At 42.5% G+C, this 23,347-nt stretch overlaps 1 protein-coding gene and 1 non-coding gene across 2 annotated transcripts in view; one reads left to right on the plus strand and one right to left on the minus strand.

The window, feature by feature from the left end:
* SPOCK2 (SPARC (osteonectin), cwcv and kazal like domains proteoglycan 2) overlaps positions 1-23,347 on the plus strand; it is an 836,669-nt gene that overhangs the window by 768,891 nt on the left and 44,431 nt on the right. The window lies entirely within an intron of this gene.
* Positions 16,244-16,376, minus strand: LOC126031919 (small nucleolar RNA SNORA51). The gene has a single exon (XR_007503726.1). It is a non-coding gene; the product is annotated as a small nucleolar RNA SNORA51 (small nucleolar RNA).

A 23,347-nucleotide genomic window follows, 5' to 3' on the forward strand; every position in this document is an offset into this window, starting at 1 on the left:
AAAATTTTTTTAAAGTTGGAGGGCTAACAAGATAATGGTCTGAGACTTACTATAAGGCTATATAAACAAAATATCAGGGAATTTGCTTTGGAGAAGACAATTCAGAGATGGAGCTATAAAACCAGGGTCAAGGCATTTGTCTTGTTTGCTTTAGACCCATGGTTGATCCCTAGCACTGAAGATACTCCCTAGGAGTGATCCCTGACTACTTCCAGGTGTGGCCCCAGAACAAGATAACAATTGTTCAATAGAACTAAATAGAGTTCAGAAATAGAATCACACACTTATGCTTAACTCTTTTTCCTTAGGCACAAAGATAATTTATAGGAAGGGAAGAATGTTTTTTCAACACATGCTACTGGAAAGATTGACTATTCATATGTTATAAATAAGAGCCTTGAACCATATATCACGTTATGCACAAAAGTTTAACTCAAGAAAAAATGCCATAGCTGAGTGGTTCCAGGTAGGCTCTGGAGCCTTCTTGGGAGGGGGCTGGCTGAGCCCCTGCCCTGCAGGAAGTCCCGGAGCACCACCCACACCTGATATCCTCTGGTGTACAAATGGCCCAGCTCCTTGACTAATCTCTGAATCAACCCAGTTCTACAGTTCTTAAGCATGTGATCCCATAAACAGCACTTCCAAATTTCATAGTATTGATAGCCCAGTTGGAGCACAGAAAATTAGATGGGATAGTTGTGTAGAAGCCCACTAAACTGAATGAATAAAAACAATAATACAATCTTGTAGTGCAATGGGACCTTACACCCTGAATATTGATATTATGACCTGGCACAGGCCTCAGAAGAATGGGCATCCTCCATTCATCCCTGAACCAGGGAAGCTATCTGCGAAACATCCAAGGTTTTTTTATAACAACAACAGCGAGCAATCCTATACCAGGGAAGACCCTACCACTGCTCTGACATGGACCTGCTCAAAAGAGACTTCCCTTAACACTAAGAAGACTTGACAATAACAACGACCTGCTTACAGGACAGGGTTCTCTGAATTGCCCTTTAATTGTGAGGTGAAACGAGAGGACACTCTGCGCCATCCTGACTGCAATGTAGGATACGCAGATTCCAGGATCTTTAATACAGAAACATGATACCAACAACAGAGACTGTGTGAAAAATAAAAGTGTATTGGCACTACACACAATGACCTGGATTGGACAAACTAGTTTGCCTGGAGCCTAGAGTTGGTCTTATGCCAGGAAACTTCAGGAGTAGGGTCTCCTTGTATTTAGGCCAATGCTTTTCCTTTCCATGTCCCTCATATTTTGGTGGGCCTATGCAAACAATAATTGCCACTCTAACACCATTTTTACTGTGCTCCTTTGACTCTAATCCTTAAGAAAAGCAACCCACTTAAACTTTTGAGGTTAACTTAAGCTAATATTCATGTGCATGGAAATGTAAAAAAGTACTTTGCCTTCAATGTTTAAGGAGTTACATAAGTTTTATGGCTTTAGATTGCTTTGTGTGCCACTAAGAAATATTATGTACTACAATCTGGGGACTTGAGGGACAAAGTAATTGTACATGGGTTCTGTTTTATTTTTCTTAATGTTCTTGTACCTTTTCACTGTGTGGTTTAATTATTTCCTGCATCAATGTTTGCTTCCAGACCCACATCTCACCAGATCCTCATTTTGGAGCCTGGTGCTCCAATTATAACACTGTTCTAAGATATATGTTGTAAACAGCAATATAAAGGAAATTCTTTTGTGCCTCTAAGGAGGCTGGCAGGGGGTTGGGGAAGAGGGACCATTTGATGAAGGAAAGGTCACACTGGTGGTAGAATTAGTATTGGAACATTGAATGCCTGAGTCAACTGTATTATGAACAACTCTGTAAATCACGGTGTTTAAATAAAATTTTAAACATAAAAATATATATAACAAAACAATTAACTCAAAATGAGTTATATACCTGAAGTTGAAAAAAGCAAAATTAGCACATCTAGACAGAGATAATTGTGTCTTGGTCACAGAAGTATCAGATTAATATTGTTTGTTCCCTGAGCACTTTTTTATTGGGGGGGGTGTGTCCTGGCTCTATGCTCAGAAATTGCTCCTGGCAGGCTGAGGGGACCATAAGAGATGCTGGGATTCAAACCACCATCCTTCTGCATGCAAGGCAAACTCCCTACTTCCATGCTATCTTTCCAGCCGGTCCCCTGACTACTTTTAAGACTTCTGTTTGATCAATGGTTTCATGTCGTGTGGTTTTCTTTATATTTTTCTGCTTGGGATTATGGGGATTTTTGTACTATGGGTTTATAGTTTTCATCAAATCTTTACATTTTTGGTCATTATTGCACCAAAATAAAAAGCCTACTCCTTTTTTTGTGACAGATTATATGAAAAAGTTCACATTAGTTTTTCTCTGTGTGTGCGTCATTTGACTAATTTTATTATTATGTCTTCAAGGTTTTATTTTTATTTTTATTTTTTGTTTTGGGGCCACAGCCAGCAGTGCTCCTGGCTCTGTGCTCAGAAACTGAACCTGGTTGTTTGGGTTGGCTGCATGCAAGGCAAGCGCCCTACTGCTGTGCTATCACTCCAGACCAATGTCTTCAAGTTTTACTGTTTTTCCTCTTTTGTAGTGTTTATTTTGTGGGTAAGTCCATCCATTATACCCTCCTAGATTATTTTTAATTTTTAAATGTTCCATTTGGGTGTCTTTATATTCTTAATTTCTCTTTTCTTTGTAGGCATATTTTTCCCCTCTATCTTCTTGAAAACATAAAGCAAACTCTTAATAATTCTTTTAACATCCTTGTAGCATCTTTCTTTGAATTTGTTTATTTCTAGTCAGTGATATTTTCACCTGGAATGTGTCATATTTTCCTGCTTACTTACATACTGGCAGAATTATGGCCACTAAGAAGATTTTATGCTCCTCATACAAGAACCATGAATATATTAACTTATATATTTAAAAAATGGTGCTTGGTAGATGTAATTACTTGACTTTAAGAGAGGGAGATTATAAAGGATTACTTGCATCCTTAAAAACAGGCAGGAAATGAAGACCTGGAAGAGGAGAACTTGATGCACCCTTATGTGAAAATTGAGAAAGAACTAAGAGGGGGAATATGGGAAGCCTTAGGACCCCAAGGGAAGCCCCTCCACTGACAAACATCAAGACATAATGGGGACCTCAGCCCTACAGTCACCTGAACTGTGGGTAAATTTAGATGATGAGCTGGGAAATAGTTCAAAGAGTTGGAGCACCAGAGAGACTGAATTCTATCCCCAGTGCTACACAATTCCTTTGAGTATTGCTGAAGGTCCCCTTGGTGTCCCTAATCCTTAGTAGCACCCCATTATCAGGTTGAAGCATTGAACTATCTTGTCCAGTTGACAAAATAATCCTAGAAGTGTCACCTGAGTACTGTTTGGGAGGTTACTTTAAGATTACTTTAAGATTTGCACATGCTTTGAAACCCTGGTTAAAGTTCTGACACTGCATATTGTCTTCTGAGCACCACTAGGAGTGGATTTCTGAGCACAGGACAAGGAGTAAACCTTGAGCACCACAGGTATGTTCCCCAAACAAACATGATACGCTAACTTCAGAAGTTCAATGAGGGGCCAGAGAGATAGTATGGAGGTAAGGTGTTTGCCTTGCATGCGAAAGATGGTGGTTCAAATCCTGGCATCCCATATGGTCCCCCAAGCCTGCCAGGAGTGATTTCTGAGCATAGAGCCAGGAGTAACCCCTGAGTGCTGCCGGGTGTGACCCAAAAACATAAAACAAAACAAAACAAAAAAAACAGAAGTTCAATGAGTCTTCCAGCTTTGTTCTTATTTCTCAATTTGGCTTGTCATTTTTTTGGATATCATGATTTTTTTTTTTTTGGTTTTTGGGCCACACCCAGCAGTGCTCAGGGGTTACTCCTGGCTATCTGCTCAGAAATAGCTCCTGGCAGGCATGGGGGACCATATGGGACACCGGGATTCGAACCAACCACCTTTGTTCCTGGATCGGCTGCTTGTAAGGCAAATGCCGCTGTGCTATCTCTCCAGGCCCGTCTCATTATGATTTTTAAGATCAATTTTTTTTTTTTTTTTTTTTGGTTTTTGGGCCACACCCGGCGGTGCTCAGGGGTTACTCCTGGCTGTCTGCTCAGAAATAGCTCCTGGCAGGCACGAGGGACCATATGGGACACCGGGATTCGAAACAACCACCTTTGGTCCTGGATCGGCTGCTTGCAAGGCAAGCACCGCTGTGCTATCTCTCCGGGCCCAAGATCAATTTTTAATTTATACAAAATATAAGAATCAGTTTGAATTTCGATGGGAATTGTACTGAATCTGTAGAATAATTTGTAGACTTTCACCATCATAACAAACAATATTTTCTTTCAATTTTTGAACATATAGTCTTTCTAATATTTATATACTTTTTTAGCTTTTTACAACATTTTTTTTCTCATTTTTAGTGTACAAATCTTAAATTTACATGGCTAAATTTATTCCAAAGTACTTTATTCTTTTTGATGCTATTGTAAAAGGGCTTGATTTATTCATTTACTTTTTGCTTATTCTTTGTTACTATTCAGAAATTGAATTGATGTGTGTATATAGATGTGTATCCTACAACTTTTCGGGGGGGGGCTTGGGCTAGTGCTCAGGGGTTATATTTGGTCTGTGTTCAGAAATCACTTCTGGAAGGCTTGGGGATCATATGGGATATTGGGGATCGAATCCCGGTCTGTCCTGGGTTGTTCGTGTGCAAGGCCCTACCGCCATGTTATAGCTCCGGCCCCACACAAATTTTCTAAAGTCATTCATCAGGTTATGTGCAAAGAGAAACAGTTTTACATCTTCTTTTCCAATCTGAATTCTTCTATGTCCTGGGATCAGTTTCCTTCATTAGATTCTCCTCTTTGATTTGTAAAGTAGCTGTAAAAATTGACATCTTTCTTGTTCCTAAAATCAAAAATCCTATCTATTTTTAAACATTTTATTTTGTGAACTGTAGAGATAACAGCAGGCAGAATGCTTGTTTTGTTCTCAGAGGGTCCAGGTTTGATCCTCGGCATCCCATAGAGCCCCCAAAGCACCACCAGAAGTAATTCTTGAGCTCAGATCCAGTAGTACCCCCTGTATATTGCTGGATATAGCCAAGACAAAGAAACAATCAATAAACCTTTAATTTTTGTAGTTGACTGGTTTTAACTATAATAAGGAAAATGTAGGATGGTAAGTGATTTAACTAACCATTGTAGCAAATATTGAAGGGAAAGTTTTTCTATAGGAATGCGCCAGAAATAGAGGAAGAGGGATCAATTCTCATTTTATGAACATTACCCTGAGGCCACTAGACATATCATAAGCAGGAAACTACAGCCCAATATCCCCTATCTATAAGATACATAACACCTTAACGAAATGTCAGTGAAATAAATCTAGCAACACTCAAAAAAGTTAATACCCCATAAATGAGTGGAATTTATCTCTAAGAATGCAAGGTTGTTTTAACATTCAAAAACCATGTATTTCATCACCATAATAGACAAGCAAAGAAAGACCATGTAATCATCTTCATAGGTATGGAAAAGGCATTTTGAGAAAATTGAACACTCAATGATATGTTTTTTTGTGGGTTTTTTTTTAGAATTTTTTTTTAAGTCAGTAAGTTAAAAAAGGAAATTCTGGATGCTTGAAAAAGACATTTGTGACACATTGACAGCAATATCACATTTAATAGTGAAAAAAATTCCCCCCAAATACTGGGGAAAAAAAACTAGAATTTTCATGCTCATCACTCCTACTGAACAATATAATAGAGTTCCTAGAGAGTCAAGAAAACAGAAAAAAAAATAAATGGTTTACAAATTATGAAAGGAGAAATTTAACTAGTTTTGACAGATGGTCTGATCATTGTTCTATGTAGAAAATTGTCCATTCAACAAAGCTACTAGAATTGATGAGTGAGTTAGCATGATTCCAAGAATCAGGTTATTATAAAAAAACAAATGTATGACTGTATACTACCAATGAATAACTGGAAGTTCAAAACGTTAAATTTCATTTACAATAGCATGAAAAATATTGCTTTGGACAAACTAAGATTTATAATTTTTCAGCACTGAAAACTAAAATATGCTGCTCAGAAAAATAAAATATAATCCAAATAAGGGGGAAACATATTTATGAAACAGCAGACAGAAATGTTAGAAGATTCCGTACGTTGGCTATTAAATAACCGACAGGACATTAGGTGCAAATAGCTGACAAGCCAATTCTATAGTTCATATAAAAATAGCTAATACAAAATTTTTGTTTTTTTAAAAATAATTATTTAAACACTGGTTTCAAGTTAATACAGTTAGATTATTTTTTCATAATTGCAAAGTTGTTCATGATTGGATTTCAGTTTTACAATACCCTTTACAGAACACAGTTCCCACTACCAATGTCCCTAATTTTTCCCACCCTTTACTTGCCTGCTTCAAGGGCAGACATTTCTCTATATATTTTTCCCCTTTTTTCCCCTTTCAAACACTGGTTTGTAGTACTGTTGTTGAAGGAGAATCATGCCTATTACTTTCAGTACCCAGTTCTTGTCTAAAATGAACATTTCCAACTCTCCTTATCCTTCTCTGCCCTTCCAAAACAAAGGTTTTTTTTAAATGATATCAACTTGGAAATCTTACGGTATCTGATTACTTGGAGGTCTTGCTGTAACATATTTTAAGACTTATTATTAAGCTATAATGATGAGTATAATATGGCCGAGGCCCAGTTGTAGAGAAATAGGCCCAACTGTATAAGGTTAATAGACTTTGACAAAGGTAAGAAGGTAATCCAATGAGAAGAAAATAATCTTTTCAGAAAATAGTATTGAAGCAATTGGATCTTCTTGGGAATAAATGACTTTATCCTTATAACACACTAAAATGGATCATAGACCTAGAAATGTGGGCAGTAGTGATCTATATTATAAAGAAAAAAATGTTATCTTTAAGGATATAATAATTTATTTCCTAATTGTTCATGTCTACTATGATCTTAGGTCCATGAAAATTTTCATATATCTGATTTATAAAGGTACGATCATAAAAAGAAAATTGATATAATGGACTATTATAACCAAAAGTTAATAAACACCTTTTATTATTAAATATTTCATGACAAAAATATTGAAATGCATATAAACTACAGACTGGGATAAGATATTTTCAAAACATGTAACTTGTACCCAGAATATATAAGACCCTCCCATATCTCTTCATAAGAAGACTATTCAACAAAACATTGGTCAAAGGTTTGAGCAGGCTTTTCAACAAAAGAAACAAGAATGGAAAATAAATATTATGAAAAGATGCTCCGTATCTCTAGTCATCAGGAAAATTAAACCCCAGTGAGACACTTCTATGCATTCACTACTATGACTACAATGATGATCTTGCTGTATGAAACTCTCACACGTGTGAAAGGACGAACCCTTGTTCACTGCAGGAGACTTGTAAGACAGTTTTGCTTTTCTGAAAACCTGGTTGGCACTTTTCCCTAATGCCAAATGTACATCTATACCTAGTATACCCAGCAATCCCACGCCTAGATATGAAGATATGAAGCAAGCACATGAAGTAAACTCAAGCAAAGGATCCACTGCAACGTTTGCAACAAACACCCACTGGACATGAGCCAGATGTCTGTCAGCTGGTGAATGAATAAACAAATCATGATCCATCCATATCACAGACACTAGCCAACAACAGAACACATTTAACTACCAGCACAAGCAGCATAGATGAATCAAAATAACATTCTAGCAGGTTGAAGAAACCAGACTTAAAGGAGAATATTTGGCATAATTCTACATAGATAAGGGTTATTTTATTTTGCTTTGGAGCCATTCTACAGTATCCAGGGATCTGGGGGTGCTTAGGAGATCATTTGTGATGCTAAAAAACAAACAAACAAACACCCAGATTAGCTGTGTGCAAAGCAAGTGCCCTATCTACTACCTCTCCAGCCTTGGTTATGTGAATAAAAAATCACTTTTAAACTATATCAGATAACTAACCAATGTTTTACCAGGGGCCAGAGTTGGAGTTAAGGGTTTAAATTTAAGAAGTTATGAGGAGAGGCAAAAGTGATAGAACAGTGGGTAGAGTGTTTGCATATGGCTGACCCGGATTTAATCCCTGGCATTCCACAGGATTGCTCCCTCAAGCCTGCCAGGAGTAATTTCTGAGTACAGAGCCAGAAGTAACCCCTGAGCTCTGCTGGATGTGACCCAAAGACAAAACCAAACCAAAACAAAACAAAACAAGGAGTGTATGTAAAAGTATGTTGTACATGCTGATTGTTCCATGACTGACATATGTCATGTGGCTGCATATATTTCTTCCAAATCCATTAACTTAGTATTTAAAATTGGGAGAATATGTAAATTATATCTCAGCAGAACAGACTTGCTCTCTTGATAGTTCCAAACTGTGCCAGTACAGACTGCATAGACCCAGGTTCACTACCTATTTAATTGATGGGAAAACACTCAAGCTCAGGAGAAAAAATGTTTAGGGTTCATGGGATATGATGCAGTGAGTGGGTGAATAACATGACTGAGTGAGTCTCTCTAAACCCTATCTTCTGTACCACATCATTCTCTGCATCAGAACTAAGAAAACAGTAAAATTTGGGCTCTTGCTACTGCCAGGGATGTCCAGAGCCCTTAGGTACATTAGATACAACCAGTGACCTCCTTCAAAAGGGCTGGGAGCAAGATCAGGAGTGCTGAGTACTCAAATGTGGGCTCGCCTACCTCTAACCTTCCCCAGTAACTGTATGGTCTTGGGCAGGAGTGTTGGAAAGGGAGCTAGAAATGAGAATCTTAAGTTCTACCCAGAGCTGCTAAGTCAGAACCGGCAGGATTCAGGAGAGGATGATTAAACCAAGTGTGGAAGAGAGAAGAGAACAAGGCTGGGAAGCTAGTCTCATTCTTTTGGGACTGTAGCTGATAAAGAAACTCCAGGGTAGAGGGTTGAAAATCAGTCATAGCCCTTTGCTGGGCTCAGGGCTCTTGTGCATCAAAGGACCAGGAAAGGCAGGTGCATGATCGCTTGCCTGGCTCCAACCTGGTCTCTGTTCAACAAGTCTCTGTGGCTGGATGGTATCACATGATCACTTGCTCCTTCTCCCTATGCACCCTTCCTGGTGCCAGAAGGAGGAAGAGAGCCCACAAGGGGTGGCCCATATAAATGTGTTAAGTGGAAGGGAGAGTTAGAAACACAGACCACTTGCAGGGGGGTCCTTTGGGGTGTACATTTCTGGGACCAGTTACTCTTAAGCAATAGGGGGACCTTAAACTCTTGCACTCTCTACCAGTCATTGGTTCCTGGGTTGGTTGATGCCCCAAGGCAGAAACTGTTTTTGGCAATATGTGGCAGAAACACAGGATGCTTTCACCTGACCTTCCATGGGGGTCCGCCATAGGCAGGGCAAGCAAGTAGGCAGCTGGGTCCTCATTCCTAGTGAAGGGTCCTACTGGCATCCAGAATCTGCCAAATGCTGTTCTAAGCCCCCTGTGTCCTCACATGCCATGGGGTCACCTGACTTAAGTCATAAACACACACACACACACACATTATCCTCCTCCTGCAATTGACAACCTACCCCTTTAGAAAGGCATAGTTTGTCTCCTCATCTCCTCATGTACCTGCTCCTTTGAGGTGCCTTTCTAATCTGCTATCAGCTGGCCTCACAGTGACCCCCTGGCACTGATGGCTATTTCTGGAATGCTCTGGAATGTCCCTGGAAGGCATGGACATTCATAGGCACAAGAAGTATACTCTGTGTATGTGTGTGTGCGTATTTAGCATAAACTGGTGTGGCTTGAGCTGCATTTCCATTCTCTATCCCCATGTAAACCAAGCAGCCCTGGTTCTATGGCTCCCTCCAGGTCCAGCACAGTGGTTGGGACTGGATTCCATCAACATAATCCATACCTACTATTTCTCTCCAAACTAACAGAGTCCAAACAGAACTCTTGATTCTGCTCCCCTAAGCTGGTTCCATTCACTTGCCAAATAAACCCCAAACAGACATTATCCTTCATCCTACCTTTCATCCATTCCCAACATCCAACCCTGCCATTCACCCCAATGGTCTTTTTACATCCAAACCTAGATGTTACCTTTCTGCAAAAGTCTGTGTGAGCTTCTTGTTGCTGCTGTAACAAATGATGTCCAACCTGGTGATGTCACACTCAATGAAATATCCTGTCATAGTGCTGGTGGCAAAAAGTCTGCAATCAGTTTCTCTGGGTTGAAATCAAGACTGGCAGAGAGAGTTCAGAAGGCCAGGTGCTTGTATTGCATGCAGTTTACTCTGGTTCTCTCTAGTACTATACATGGTTCTCTGAGCATCACCAGGAGAGATTCCTGAGTGCAGAGCCAGGAGTAATACCTGAGCACTGCTGAGTTAACAAAAACAATAAATCAGGGTTACTGATGTCTTCCATCTTGGTTCCTCCTGGCTCACCTCTAATTGTGCTGTTGTCTTCATTCTCCTCTTTTCTCAACAGACTTGGCCAGAAGAATGGATCAGAAGCTCCAGGATCCACAGATCTTTCTCCCAGCCTCTTTGGTGCTAAGCACAACTGCAAAAACATTTTCACCTTGGATTCCATGAAGGGTGCCTCACTCAGCTACGTGATGTGATAGTTTTTCTTTCTGCAATGTCTTTTCCTGTGTCTCAGTGTCAGGCACTGGCATGGAGAGTAGGCAGCCCGACAGTCTGGGCAGGGGTATTAACCCTTTCTGGGACAACGGGGGTCAACCTCACTGAGATGATGTTTTCTCCCTGTGTACCACTGCATGGAAAATTCCATTTCTTTCTCTGAGACACCACTTAGCAATGCAGCCTTCTAACTTCCTTTCCTATCTTACTCTTCCCACTCTCTCATCTTTGCTAGTTAAACCCGCCTGCCAGATAAATGACCTGATCGTGCTCTGCATTTGAGGGGAGCCCAGGCTTACATGGCAAATACCTCAAAATGTAAATATGATCAAGATGCTGTGTGCCTCTCTTCCTCAGAGATTCCAAGATCTTTCAGTATCTCCTCAGTATTCTGCTGCTGCCACCGAATATTCCTCACCTCTCCGCCCAAGCCTCAGTCTAAGACTTTTTCTAGAGCATTCTTCACCTCACAACCCAAGCCTCGGTCTAAACCTTTTTCTAGAATATTCCTCATCTCTCTGCCCTAGCCTTTCTTCTTTTCTTTTTTAATTCCATATTATTTATTTTTTTTGTTTTTTGTTTTTTGTTTTTGGGCCACACCCGGCGTTGCTCGGGTTACTCCTGGCTGTCTGCTCAGAAATAGCTCCTGGCAGGCACGGGGGACCATATGGGACACCGGGATTCGAACCAACCACCTTTGGTCCTGAATCGGCTGCTTGCAAGGCAAACACCGCTGTGCTATCTCTCCGGGCCCAATTCCATATTATTTATTTATTTATTTATTTTTTTTGTGGTTTTTGGGTCACACCCGGCAGTGCTCAGGGGTTATTCCTGGCTCCAGGCTCAGAAATTGCTCCTGGCAGGCACGGGAGGACCATATATGGGACGCCGGGATTCGAACCGATGACCTCCTGCATGAGAGGCAAACGCCTTACCTCCATGCTATCTCTCCGGCCCCCAATTCCATATTATTTATTTTTAATAATTTAAATACAATGGTTGCAAACATGTCTGTAATTGGATTTCAGTCATAAAATGCACACCCCCTTCACCAGTGCAACTTTTCCACTGCTATTGTCCCCCCATTTTCTACTTTACCCCACCCCCTGCCTGCCTTCAAGACAAGCATTGTATTTTTTTCTATATAGTTGTCATGGTAGCCGTTACTGTAGTTATTTCTCTAACTGCACTTACTTATTACTTTGTGATAAGCTTGTTATTATGAACTGGTCCTTCCAGCCCTTATCTCTATTGTCTTTGGGTGTTATTATTAAACTGTCTTTTATTTTTCTTAAATCCCACATCTGAGTGAGACTATTCTGTGCTTATCTCTCTCCCTCTGACTTATTCCCCTCTATGTAATAGTCTCCAAATCCATCCATGTAAAAACAAATTTTGGGCTTCATTTTTTCTAACAGCTGCATAGTATTCCAATCTGTTGTAGTATCACAGTGTCTTTAGCCACTCATCTGTTATTGGGAATTTGGGTTGTTTCCAGATTCTGGCTACTGCTGCTATAAACATGGGGGTGCAGAAGGCATTTTTGTATTGTGGTTTTGTATTACTAGGAATTGCTGGATCATATGGGAGTTCAATGTCAAGTTTTCTAAGGAATATTCATATTTTCCAAAAATGTTGGCCTATGTGGCATTCCCACCAGTAATGAATGAGAGTTCCTTTCTCCCCATATTCACACCAGCAGTGGTTGTTCTTATTGTTTGTGATGTGTGCCAGTCTCTGTGGTGTGAGATGATATCTCATTGTTGTGGGTTTTCTTTTTGTTTTGTTTTGTTTTTTTGGGTCACACCCAGCAGCGCTCAAGGGTTACTTCTGGCTCTATGTTCAGGAGTCACACCTGGCAGGCTCGGGGACCATATGGGATGCTGGGATTTGAACCACTAACCTTCTGCGTGCAAGGCAAACGCTTTACCTCCATGCTATCTCTACGGCCCCTCATTGTTGTTTTGATTTGCATCTCCTTGATAATTAGTGATGTGGAGCATTTTTATGTGCTTTTTGGCCATCTGTATTTCTTCTGTGAAGAAATGTCTGTTCATTTTTTCTCCTCATTTTTGATAGGGTTAGATTTTTTTTCTTGTTAAGTTCTGTCAGTACCTTGTATATCTTACATATTAGCTCCTTATCTGATGGGCGTTGTGTGAATAGTTTCTCCCATTCTGTAGGTGACCTTTTTTAACCCTAGTCACTGTTTCCTTTGAATTGCAGAGGCTCTGGGTTTAATGTAATAACATTTGTCTGTATCTGCTTCCACTAGTTTGGACAGTGGTGTTTCCTCCTTGAAGATGCCTTTAGTTTCATTGTCATGGAGTGCTTTGCCTAAGTTTTCTTCTATATACTTTATAGTTTCAGTTCTGACATTAAGGTCTATTTTTTTTTTTTTTTTGGTTTTTGGGCCACACCTGGTAATGCTCAGGGGTTACTCCTGGCTATGCGCTCAGAAGTCACTCCTGGCGTGGGGGACCATATGGGAAGCCGAGGGATCCAACCGAGGTCCGTTCTAGGCTAGCGCTGGCAAGGCAGACACCTTACCTCTAGCGCCACCATGCCGGCCCCCCGAGGTCTTTAATCCATTTTGTTTTGACCTTTGTGCATGGTGTTAGATAGAGGTTCAAGTTTGCCCTTTTTTCTAATGTGGCTGACCACTTGTTGAAGAGTCTTTTCTTGCTTCGTTTTGTGTTTCTTGTTCATTTATTAAAGATTGATTGATTGTAAGTCTGAGCATCATTCTCTGAATATTCAAGTCTATTCCATTGGGCTAGGGTCTGTCTTTATTTCAGTACCATACTATTTTAATGATTATGGTTTTTTCTTTTTTTTGTTTTAGGTCACACCTGGCAACGCTCAGGGGTTACTTCGGGCTCTGTGCTCAGAAACCATTACTGGCAAGCACGGGGGACCATATGGGATGCCAGGATTTGAACCACTGTCTATCCTGAATCAGCTGCATGCAAGGCAAATGCCCTACCGCTATGCTATCTCTCCAGCCCCATGATCATTGCTTTGTAGCACAATTTAAAGTTGGGGAAAGTGGTGCCTCTCATCTTCTTTTTCCTCTGGGTTGCTTTAGCTATTCTTGGCCATTAATTGTTCCAGATGAATTTCAGGACTATTTGATCTACTTCTTTAAAGAAGCTCATGGTTATCCTTAAAGGGATTGCATTTAATCTGTACAATGCTTTGGAGAGTATTGCCATTTTAATGATGTTAATTCTCCCCATCCATGAGCAGGGTATATCAATCCTTTTCCTTGTGTCCTCTTCTATTTCTTGAAACAATGCTTTATGGGTTTCTTTATATTGGTTCTTCACTTCCTTATTAAGTTGACTCCAAGGTATTTGAATTTCAGTGATGCTATTGTGAGTGGGATTTTTTAAATGTCTGTTTCTTCTCCATCATTATTTGTATATAAGAAGGCCATTGATTTTTGTGCATTAATTTTGTAGCCTGACACTTTGCTATATGCATCTCTTGTTTCTAGAAGCTTTTGGTAGTTATTAGGACTTTCTAAGTATACTGTCATGTCATCTGCAAACAGTGAAAAATTGACTTTTTCCTTCCTTCTCTGGATGCCCTTGATATCTTTTTCTTTCCCGATTTCTATTGCAAGTACTTCCAGTATTATATTAAATAGAAGTTGAGAGAGCGAGCAGCCTTGTCTTGTGCCAGATCTTAGGGGAAAGGCTTTCAGTTTTTCTCCATTAAGTATAATATTGGGGGCCCGGAGAGATAGCACAGAGGTGTTTGCCTTGCAAGCAGCCGATCCAGGACCCACGGTGGTTGGTTCGAATCCCGGTGTCCCATATGGTCCCCCGTGCCTGCCAGGAGCTATTTCTGAGCAAACAGCCAGGAGTAACCCCTGAGCAACAGTGGGTGTGACCCAAAAACCAAAAAAAAAAAAAAAAAGTATAATATTGGCCATGATCTTGTGATAAATGGCCTTGACTTTGTTGAGAAAAGTTCTTTTCATTTTCATCTTGTTGAGATTTTATATTTATTATGAATGGGCATTGGGATCTTATCAAATGCTTTCTCTGCATCTATTAGTTTTATCATATGCTTTTTTAATTTTCCTTTTGTTGATGTTATTATTATTATTTTTTTTGGTTTTTGGGCCACACCCGGCGTTGCTCAGGGGTTACTCCTGGCTGTCTGCTCAGAAATAGCTCCTGGCAGGCATGGGGGACCACATGGGACACCAGGATTCGAACCAACCACCTTTGGTCCTGAATCGGCTGCTTGCAAGGCAAACGCTGCTGTGCTATCTCTCTGGGCCCTGTTGATGTTATTTTAATATAAAATATAAAGTTTACTGTCCTCCTGTTAAGTTGAGGCCTTTCTTGGCACGTCACTTTTAGCCCCTTCCACCGGTAGGTCTGGAGAAGGGTAGTAGTGGCTAAATAATTTCACAGGCAGTCGGTTAAAATTTCAGGAGTCAGCTAGCTTTATTTTATGGCCCTAACCTCCATGTGCAATTCCTCACATGGCTTCTATGGTAAGCCTTTTCCAAGCAGCCACTACTCTGCTTCTTCTCTGGCTCTCTCTGCCTCTGTCTCTCTTTCAGCTGCTCTTTATGCTTCCTTGCTGCCTCCTCCTTCCCTCCAAGTTGACCCTTTTTATACTTTATTCCAAACTACAGACCCCCTCCCAGATGTGGGTGGCTCTGACCATCAGGTGATATTAATATAGGTAATCGGGGGAGGGGTAACTCAGTGTATTATGTTGATTGACTTGCATATGTTGAACCATTCTTGCATCTCTGGAAGCTTGAAAAGCTATAAATTTTCCTCTTAGTACAGAGTTTGCTGAGTCCCACAGATTCTGAAATTTGTGTCTTTGTTCTCATTTGTTTGCAGGGAATTTTTATTTCCTCTCTGTCTCACAGGTTGTTAAATAATGAGCTGTTTAATTTTCAGGTGTTAAAATCTTTCCTCTGTGTCTGCTTGGTATTCACTTCTAACTTCAGTGCATCATGGTCTGAGAAGGTAGTTTGTACAATTTCTATAGTCTTCATTTTATATAGGTATGTTTTATGAGCTAGCATGTGATCTATTTTGTAGAATGAACCATGTGTGTTGGAGAAGAATGTGTATCCAGTTTCTGAGGGTTTTATATATATATATATATATATATATATATATATATATATATATATATATACTATATATATATATATATATATATATATATATATCCCTTTAGACAGGCTTGGTAAATGATGACAGAAGCTAGACTCATCTCTCTGCCTGTGTGATGGTGGGCAAAGATTCCAGTCTATAAAACCCAATCCCCTTGCTGTAGGTGCTTGGCAGGATCTTTAAGCTCTACTGAATTTATCTCCTGGGCAATGGTGGTTCTGGGGACTGAGGTGGGGTGGGGTCAGAGCTGTCTGTGGTGCTGAATCACCCTCGGACTAAAATAGGAACTGCTTTTTCCAATCAATTCCCATCATCCCTTTTTATTCAACCTCCATCAGGGCTCATTATTATTGAATTATTTGAATTAAATAATTTTATTTTTTGTTCCCCCATTCACAATACAGACCAGGCAAAAGGCCTGATTTGAGGTGTATATGGGGAGCATTTACTATACCTCCTCTTTCTATACAGTCAGTGTAAAGAACACAGCCTGTGGTAAGCATTGGGAGGCCTTATCTTTAATAAGATTAAATTAAATAATTTTAAAAGCTGGTTTATCATAAAAAGAAACACCTGGGTTGGAGAAATTGTAGTGATTAGGGTGTTTGCCTTGTAAGCAGTTAACCGGGGTTTGATCTCTGGCACAGCAAATGACCCCCTGAGCCCCACCAGGAGTGATCCCTGATTGCAGAGCCCAGAGTAAGCCCTGAGCATTGTTGGGTGTGACTCAGAAAAACAAGAAGAAACCAAAAAGAAAAAGCATGAATGGTCTTTCCTTTCCCATGAATGAAGCTGAATTTCATACTTGCTGCAATTCAATCATATTGCCAAAGATTGATATGGTGATTTGTGTTACTTACGCCACACTGAATGAAGATCTGCATTGCATCTGAGAGGGTGCAAAAGATAATTAAGGCACAGTGCATAATGGACTTGCCAACGGTCCTGGACCACCTTGTTTGGGGTTGGGGTGTTTCTTCCTTTCCTATTTGAAGGCCTCCCAGTTAGCTTGGGAACTGAATTTGTACTTGTCTGATTACTCCATTTCCCTCCCCATTAAGGCCTTCCAACCTGATGGCCCCTTTTTCAGAGCCCCCTCCCCACTAGCCTCCCAGGCTGGTCTTGCTATGTCTTTTCTGTCTTCTCCAGCCCTTACAACACTCCAGAGCAAAGTGCCCACTCATCAACTTTCTTCCAAACCAGGTCCTCAGTGTGACTCAGCCAGACTCATCTAATCTTTTCCACTTTGTTCTAGCAATGGAGACAGAGGAGTGCTCCAGGCACCCCCCCTCCCATTGTCTGTGCTCTGTGAAATGGTTAAAGAGATTATGGGCTGAGGGCTGGGGAGAGGGGCAGCCCTCGGGGCTGTGCTCAGTGGGGAGAAGATGAGATTCTGCACTCTTCCACCCCACTGGGCTACAAGGGCTGGGGAGAGCAAGATAGATGATGGGGATAAGGGGGCATCCAATTAATTCCAATTGAAACCCAATTTGGTTTCCTTTATAATTAGAACAGCAGGCATGTTTTCAGAGTGGATTATCACTCCCAGGCAGTTGTTCACCACCCGCCTTCCCTGCGCTGGGTGGGGAGACCACCCCATCATGCATGGGAAATGGCATTGGGAGCGCTGAGCATTCGGTGGAGAGAGGGCTGGGTCTGTGTGCCAAGAGCAAGGTCACCAATGGGGTCTGTACCTCAGGTTAGCCCAGATTTTGCCCAGAAGATTTCTGTTTAGATCAGTTTCCATATCTGGCCACTGACATGGAAGAGTTGTGTCAGGGAATATTCTGATTCTAAGAGGAGGTGTGTAGAGGTGAGCTCACAGGAACCAGAAGGGGAGTCAGACACACTGTGTGATCTTGGGGTGTCATTATCCTCCCAAGCATCTTTCTGAACTGTCAGCTGAGGGCAGAGATGTTGATGGGTTCATTAAGGAAACGCCATTTTCTAGGAAAGTGTGGGGCTCTTCCTCAGCCCAGGGCTCCAGCTAGTGCCTACCAGGGCAGGCTGCCTCCAGCGTCCCTCTCCCACATCCTGTGCACAGGCCCTTCAGGGATGAATGCACCCCTCAATGTCCTCAGTCAGAACACAAGATGTGAAGTTGTTCCACTACCCAGCACGGTTCTGGGTGGGGAGGCTCAGGAGGCTCAGAGGAGATGTCAAAGATGGTCCAGATATTTTCAAAGTTCCCCCAGGAAAGCAAAATGCCCCCTTGTCCCTGCAAAATTAAGGTGGTAAATGAGTTAGGATTATGATTGACTTGGGATCATGTGATCCAGTTGGGATCATGTGATCCAGTTGAATTCAGCTGATCGAGTTGAAGTGGATTCACATGATTCAGCTGGTTTCATATGATTGAGCTTGGCTCATGTGATCCAGCTCATTTCATGTGATTGAACTGGGTTCACATGATCCAGCTGGTTTTATGTGATTGAACTGGGTTTATATGATCTACCTGGTTTCATGTGATAGATAGAGCTGGATTCATGTAATCCACTTGGTTTCATGTAATGGAGTTGTACCATGTGATCCAGCTGGTTTTGTGTGATATATCTGGGTTCACACCATTCAGTTGGTTCTGTGGGATCAACTTGGGTTCAGGTGATGGAGCCAGAGTTGAACCTCTTGGAAGGTTGGTGTGAGAGGGGTCCCCCACCTGTCCCAGCTCTAGCTCCAGCACCTTCCCAGCCTGTGTCTGTCATTTCTTGCTTCCATTCCTCACATTCAGCCCATTGGTGCTTAGGGAAACTGAGGTTTAGAAAGGAAAGGGGCATGCCTAGGACCAGCTAGCTGAGTTGAAGCTCAGCACAGTCATTCCATTTTCCCCTCACGTATTTGCCAGATCCAGCCCTGTGGCTCTTTCTTGAAGGTTGCAGCTCAGTCTTCTTTGGGGCAAAAAAAAAAAAAAAAAAAACATTTAATGCTTTGGGGGCTTCTGTCCCCCAACCCTGGCCTGCCACCTTCTCCTCCCAGCCCCTTAGCACTGGGATTACTGCTACTGCCTGAGGCCTCACAGATCTTCCCAGGGCCAGCCTGGTAATTAGGAAATTCTTCATTTACTGATGACACTTTTCATTACCCAGAATGAATGCAGACTTGTTCGCTCTGCACTGCCCAGGCAAGGCTTTTCTTCATGCAGGCACAATTGATGGGCCAGGCTGGGGCTGTCTCTGCTCTACTCATCTTCCCTTACTATGACTTAAGGGTCCCCTGTCCTCTCTCTGCCCCAATGGCAGGGTGCTAGCATGTGGGGAACCCACAGAACTCCCCTCCCACAATCACAGTCTCTTTCCCATGAGCCAATGAAAGTGCCAAGAGGAAAACACCTGCCTTAAGCCCCAAAGGTGGCAAATGAGAACAATCTAGGCCCCACTTGTCCCCAGATATGTGAGAGACCCTAGCACATATTCATACAGGGTGGGGGATAAAGAACAGGTGAACCCCACTTTTATCACTAAATGCAAAGAGAACAGAAGAGCTGTGTTCAGGAGCAGTTCATTTGCCCATGGAATTATTCTTTTTTAATTTAATTAAAAAAATTTGGTTTTGGGGTCATACCCAGTGGCACTTAGGGGTTACTCCTGGCTCTAGGATCAGAAATTACTCCTGGGAAGCTTGGGAGAACCATATGGGATGGTGTGCTATTAACCCAGTTGGCCATGTGCAAGACAAATGCTCCACTCGATTTGCTATTGCTCCAGCTTCTTGTAGAATTATTCTTGAGGGGCTAAGTCACTTATCACATCTGAATCCTAAGTCTGGACATCTCCATGTTGGGGGGCTCAGGGCTCTCAATTCCTGCAGAGACACTCCGGACAGCCTAATGCAGAGAGAACATGGTTTCTGACTCTCACCCTCAACTCTATTTTGGTTCCTGTCAGTGGGGAGTAAAGTAGCTGAAATAAGGGGTGAGACAGGAAACCCCTCAGCCTCCATCCCAGGGTCTCCCTCCCCAAGCTCAGGCTTACTCTCTGTCACCTAAATCTTAGGCAGACTCGGGTGGGAGGACACCTGGACTAAGTCAGAAGTAAGGCAAATATTGGGGTCAGGGAGAAGAGACTTAACACATAACAGCCAATACAAGGCTGGAAAAATGAGGCTCTTGCCAGAAAGATTTGACTGTCCTCAGGGAATTGTCTCAGAACAGGCAGTTTATTTATAGAGACAGATCTATATGAAGGTGTGTGTATGTATATTTGTGATATTTTTGTGAATTGAACACACAGCACGAAAGCTGGGATCTGACAAGCGGAATTTAGTTCGTGCAGCATCCCTTATCCCTGATTTACAGCTTCACCGGGGATGTAGACTGGAGAACGAGCACCAACAGCCTGCTGAATTATGAGTCACAATTTACACACCATTACATGTTATGGAGCCCTGTGATATTTACTGCTTCTGACCCCTCGCATTTCAAAGCTTGGGTCTGGGGAGAGAGAGAAAAGGGACCTGAGAGGGGGAATACATTACAGGGGTCTCAAACTTGTGGCCCAAGGGCCATTTGAGGCCCTCCGTACAACATTTTGTGGCCCTGCCCTAGAGAAATCTTTTTTTGTTTTGTTTTGTTTTAGTTGTTTGGGTCACACCCCCGAATGTTCAAGGCTTACTACTGACTTTGCACTCAAGGAACACCCCGACTTGCCTGCGGTAAATTGAGTTTGAGACCCCTGATTTAAAAGGTAGGTTTCCACTGAGAGAAGAGGGCAGGCTGCCCATAGCTCACAGATGTGGGGCTACATAGACATCTTCGAGGTGGGACCCTAAGCTTCTCGGTCCTTTTGTTGGAAAAGACAGGGAAGGGAAAAGGAAAGAAAGCTGAGGGGCATTGACTGTTTCTGGGCCCTTCCTGTGTTCCAGGAAAGGGACATCCTTCAGAGCAAACCCATGGCTCCCTTACCCCCCATCTAACAGCTGGGGATGTTGAGGTCCAGAGGGTGGGAGTTAGTAGTGATGCCAACTGTTTTTTGGGGAGGTCACACCTAGTGGTGTTCAGGGGTTATTTCTGGCTCTACACTCAGGAACCGCTCCTGGCAGGCTCAGGGGACCATATGGAATGCAGGGGATTGAACTTGGGTCAGTTGTATGCAAGGCAAATGCCTTCCCTGATGTGCTATTTCTCTGACCCTATGATGCTAACTCCATGTCCCGGTTCATGACCTTAGTGTACGCATGGACAAAGATGCCACTAATCAATGTGACTAGACTCCAGACAGGTTCTTGCTGTATCTCAGCATCCCTAGCTGGGGACAGAAAGTGGAAAAGGCCAGAAACTTCTGGGTGTGTCATTGAGAAACATTCCCTGTTGGGCCTAATGTGGTTTGAGCCACCCAAGTGGGTCTCAGGGGGACTGAGGTTCACTCTTGGTGGTTCTTAGTCAACCCAGCTAATATTTCAATGCAAAGACCTGAGAATGTGATGCCATTTTAGCTTTGGATCACCAGAGGCCCCCAAGCAGTGCTCAAGTGTCTCTATGGCTATACTCAGTGATAGTTGCGGGATTGATGGTATTGTGAGGGACAAATAGGGACTGGGCCTTGTAGGCATCCTTACTCGGTTACTATTTACCCATTCTCCATTGTAATTAGTCACTTTTTTATTTGGTTTTGGAGCATATCCAGCAGTGCTCAAGGTTTATTCCTGGGTCTACATTCTGAGATCACTCTTAGTGGAGTTCAGGGGAAACCATATGTGGTACTGGAGATTAAACTGGAGCTAGCTGTGTGTATAGCAAATGGCTTAATCTACCCTTGGACTATCTCTCCAGATCTTATTCATTGAATGTTCATCTTGGGTCATACCTGGCAATGCTCAGGGCTTACTCCTGGCTCCATATTCAGTATCACCCCTGGTGAGGCTCAAAGGACCATATGGGATACTGAGTTGGCCACATGCAAGGCAAGTGCCCTGCCCTGCATAGTACTTTTGTTCTGGTCTCTTGTTGGCATTTTTAAGGCTGGGAAAGCAGTAGGTGGATATAAAGTGAGGATCCACACCACAGACATTTCTACTCATCCATCCAGTGGTTGAATTGAATGATGTCCTTGAGCCTCACAGCCTGGAAGAGTATCCAGGGGGCCTAGCTGCTCTGTCCTGAAGTTCACTGCTAGACACCCCCTTTTTTTCATATCTAGTAGCCACACTCGAGGAAAGAGGCTATTGCCACTTGTCTGCCCACAGTAGCCACACTCTCAGTGAGGCCTGAGTCTGCACAGCCCAAAAGGACAGCCAGATCCTGCTAGGGATGAGTTTGCATAGGTAGATCTATGGCACTGCTATTCTTCTGCAGGCCTTCTCAGCCTTTGCCCACCACAAGGCATGCTGTGATTCCATGGGAAGAACATAGGACTAGGCATTATCCTGAACTTACTCACTGGGGAGATTGGGCAAGAGTTGAAGGTGAGAAGAATTCCCAAACATGTTTATCGTGACACAAATGTGATTCGTTTATTTCATCACTCATGTATGTCCCTGGAAGCCACAACATCCCCTGTGACTTCTAGAGGCTCCCTTGGGGGGCATGGAAGCAGACTGTAGACATTGGGCAGAGAAGCCAGAACCACAGAACAGACTCAGAGCTGCAGGGCACAAAGTATGAAGATCAGTTGGAGAAATAATACACTAACAACTACCATGACAATGTTAATGAATACGAGAGATAGAATGCCTGTTTTGAATACAGGCAGGAGGTGTGGGTGGAGAGAGATGGGGGGCATTGGTGGTGAGAATGTTGCACTGGTGAAGGGGGGTGTTCTTTTGGTGACAGAAGCCCAACTATAGTCCTGTTTGTAATCTCAGTATTTAAATAAAATAAAATAAAATAAAACAAAATAAAATAAATACGAAGACCCTGGGTAGGCACCTCTTCCTCTCGAAGCTTCAGTTTCCCTGCCTGTAAGGTGATCTCTGGGTTTCACATTGGACTTAGGATACCTACAGAACCTGAGTTCAGACTCTCAGCACCCCCACCCCTCACAGTGACTCCAGCTCCTCAGATCCCCCACCTCCACCCCAGGACTAAGAACAGAAGAAGCTACACCATGGGCTTAATGTAGCTGTAGAAAATGAATAATTGATGCATAAGAGACAAGATCTGCCTTGGAGGGAGGAGGGGAAAGAAAGAGGAAGTGCAGGTCCTTCCTCCTTCCAGGAGGGAAGAGGGCAGGGCAGTCCGGCCTGGCCTGTGTATGGTGATTACCAAGAGACCTTGCCAGCTCTGCCCATAATGCTGAGATCACAGTGCCCTGGCTGTGGATGGAGAGGGAAGCAGGGACAGGGCTTGGAAGATGTTTTGACTTCAGGACCGCAGTTCTGGGTAGTTGGGGTCAGGCTTGCCCCAGGGTGATCCTGACCTGATGTCTCCACATCATAGGACAGGGACCTGCATCAGGGCTTTCTGAGGGTCAATGGGGAGGGGGGTGAGCTGGCATGCACAGATCCCCAGGCAGTGGATCCCAAAAAACCTCTGGCCTGCAGAGCCAGAAGT

The sequence above is a fragment of the Suncus etruscus genome, chromosome 15 (assembly GCF_024139225.1).
Source record: "Suncus etruscus isolate mSunEtr1 chromosome 15, mSunEtr1.pri.cur, whole genome shotgun sequence".
Lineage (NCBI taxonomy): Eukaryota > Metazoa > Chordata > Mammalia > Eulipotyphla > Soricidae > Suncus > Suncus etruscus.